Source organism: Corapipo altera, unplaced genomic scaffold (genome assembly GCF_003945725.1).
Source record: "Corapipo altera isolate COAL_440 unplaced genomic scaffold, ASM394572v1 92515, whole genome shotgun sequence".
NCBI classification, from domain to species: Eukaryota; Metazoa; Chordata; class Aves; order Passeriformes; family Pipridae; genus Corapipo; species Corapipo altera.
The window spans coordinates 1-3,051 of record NW_020888261.1 but is presented as its reverse complement, the minus strand read 5'-3'; the positions used below and the strand labels follow the sequence as shown (position 1 = coordinate 3,051).

Below are 3,051 nucleotides of genomic sequence, written 5' to 3'. Positions count from 1 at the left end.
TGCAGAAAAAGGACCTGGGATCTCTTCTTGAGTTAGGAATGCTCCTTTGGATTGGTGAGCAGAACCAAGTGGATCCTTCAGAGTTCCCATCTGTGTTTGTGTCTCAGCCTGTGTTATGATTCAGGGCTGTAGCTGTTGTTGTCACTGAGGAGTCAAACTCTGCTTTAAATAATGAGACAGTGGCCTAATGGCCAAGTGTCAAGAAAAAAGGGGGAATGTTCTCTGAGTGTTGAGATGTAACAAGGGCTGATCCTTTCTGCAGGGGGATGTAGCCTGGAAACTGCACAGAGCTGAGCCAAGGGATTTAAAGGGAGTAACCAAGGGAGGTGAAGAAAGAAGGAAGAAGGGAAGTGAGGCAGCAGCCAAGCAGCACCAAGTTCCTGTGTCAGCAGGTGAGTTGTCTTGAGGTTCCTCAGGCAGGCACTGAGGACTTGGAGGGCTCCAGACAGAGCAGACCTGGGAAGGCCCTCGGTGAAGCCCATTAGAAACATTCTAAGGGTAGGTGTGTATGGTAATAGTGTAGGAAAATGTCCTGAATATTGAACAGGAATGCAGGGAATGAAAAGGAATCCTCCTGTAATGCTTCCATATCAGCTGCAGTGGAGATAGCTCAGTGTGCCCTTTGGGAGCTGATGGCCAGGGCACCTGGCAGGCTGGAATGATTCAAGAGCATAGGAATAAAAGATTGCCTGGCTTCTAAAACTCACCAGCTGAGTCTTAGAGGTTTCTTTGAAGAGCTGTTTTCAGGCAGCAGAATTGGCCCCCAGGAGGGACTCTGTGCCTGCTCTCCCGTGGCTCCAAGGGATCTCTGGGCCTTCATGCCGGCACCGAGATTTTCTCGGGAAGGGCCTCAGATCCCCGGACCAGTCTGGGACACAGGCAAGATCCCCCTGCAATTTAGGACCAAATAGGGCCCCCCTGGAGGGACAGTGCTGTTGGTGCCCCCCGGGCTGGGGCACCCCGAGGACTCCAGCGCGCACCGAAAGGATTATTCGGGGAGATCCTCGGGGTGCCCAGCCCTGGGGAGCTCAAAGCAAGGTCCCTGCAATGGATTCAGGCATTGCTGAGAGTATCCCAGGTGCACCTGTCCCTGCTAGACATGGAGCTCTCTCATGGGCTGTAATTGGGTGATAAAAGTGGTGCTCCAAGTGCCAAAGCAGTGTGGGATTGGGATTAAGAAATGAGCAGTGATGGTACAATTGGCTGTTTACTCTTGAATGTAATGGTAAGAGCTGCAGGAGTGCAAGGTGTGTGTTCCAGTCCCCAGCATTTGGTTTGCACATGTCCTGGTCAGACACAGGTCCAACTTCCTCAGTCCTTAACAAAACAGCAGGAGAATTAAGGACTGGCAGTGTTAAGGTGATTGGTGTGACAGGGGTTAAACTGGGGAAAAAAAACATTGGGGAATTCCTCAGTTGCCCTTTTTGCCAAACTTTCCCAAACTTGTGCTCAGAGATGGTTGATTGGAAAAGTTGAGGCAGAAATGAAATTGCAAACTGGGGATATTGAAAGTGTAATTTCTGAAACTGAATGTGTCCAAGCAGCAGCTCTTGTTGTGCAGGGAATAACTCCTGTCAGCAGCAAGGTCCCGACAGAAGTGGCAGCTGCAGTTGTTCCTGTGGTGTGGGCCAGTGGACTTGCAGGAGAGTGGAAGAGGGCAGGACCTATAGGTATTACCCCTAATGTGAGATCTCTCCTGGTAAGGCAAAGCCAGTATCCTTTAAAATCAGAATGCCAGCTTGGATTGGTTGCAGTAACAGCTAAATTTGCTCCTCCTGGTTTGCTTGTAGAATGTGAATGCAAGAACCTGCCAAGAAACCAATGGCCAAGATGATTGATGAATGCAGGACCTGAGAGAACCACGTTGAATGACAACCTCGAACAGTTTCCAGTATTGGATGGAAAAGATGGCCTTTGCTGCATCTCCTTGAGCAAGGAAAGCCAGGAAAACTTTGCTTTTGAAGGAGAAAATCTGGCAAGTGGGAAGGAAGAAAAGCAGCCACCTGACTCCTCCCTGAGCCCCAGACAGCCCATGAACTGCCTTCCTGGGAATGGTAGGACCGGGTGGACTCTGGATTGCTCCTTCTGGATGTGTGGTAAGACTGTTATGCCAACCTTTAAGAACAGCCTGTAAGCATTTGCTGCCTTGGCTGGATGGTGCAAGGGCAGCCTTTAAGCAGCTAAAGCATTCCCTGAGGAGAGCTCTGGGTCTGCCAGATCACTCAGAACTGTGGGAAGCATCTTTGGTGGGGAGGACAAACAAAGGGCAAGGTGTGCAGTGACCCCCTCTGAGAAGGGACTTGCAGTTAATGGCATCCCTGCAAGTGAACTCTGTGGGCTGTTCCCCCTGTAGGGCAGGTGATAGTGCCAGCTACAGTGATGGAAAAAATAGTTAAAAGGGAGCCCCAAAAGCTGGAAATCCTCCTGGAGGCTCTTGGCCAACAGAGTTTGCTGAGTTGCCCCTGCAAGAAGGATAGTGATAGCTTTTGAGTGCTGGTAGATCCTTTTAATAGATAGCCTTGAGTGTGTCCTTGTTGCACCAGTAGGCCTTGTCCAACTCCCCATATTCCAGGAGATAGACATATTAAAGTTTAAAGTGATCTTCCTAATCCTTCATAATCTTGAGGCTCTCCCCTGCAGGAACTCCAGGAACTCCTGGTGCCGCCTGGGCCGATGGATTGGACGCCCCAGCCCCTCCGTTCCTGCCCAGCCACTGGGGCCGTGTCGAGTGGTGGCACTGCCAGCCCCTGCAGGTGAAGGGGAAAGGGCCTTTGCAGGTCTTGGGGATCACATTTATAGCAGCTAAAGCTGCAGAAAAAGGACCTGGGATCTCTTCTTGAGTTAGGAATGCTCCTTTGGATTGGTGAGCAGAACCAAGTGGATCCTTCAGAGTTCCCATCTGTGTTTGTGTCTCAGCCTGTGTTATGATTCAGGGCTGTAGCTGTTGTTGTCACTGAGGAGTCAAACTCTGCTTTAAATAATGAGACAGTGGCCTAATGGCCAAGTGTCAAGAAAAAAGGGGGAATGTTCTCTGAGTGTTGAGATGTAACA

The 3,051-nt window shown here is 50.2% G+C and overlaps 1 long non-coding RNA gene across 2 annotated transcripts; it reads left to right on the top strand.

Moving 5' to 3' along the window:
* The first annotated feature begins 34 nt into the window (after positions 1–34).
* LOC113941909 lies at positions 35–3,045 on the top strand. Of its 2 annotated transcripts, XR_003525795.1 has the most exons (4): positions 35–392; positions 1,562–1,670; positions 1,791–2,096; positions 2,627–3,045. It is a non-coding gene; the product is annotated as an uncharacterized LOC113941909 (long non-coding RNA). The 2 variants fall into 2 exon arrangements; XR_003525796.1 differs by lacking the exon at positions 1,562–1,670.
* The last annotated feature ends 6 nt before the right edge of the window (positions 3,046–3,051 follow it).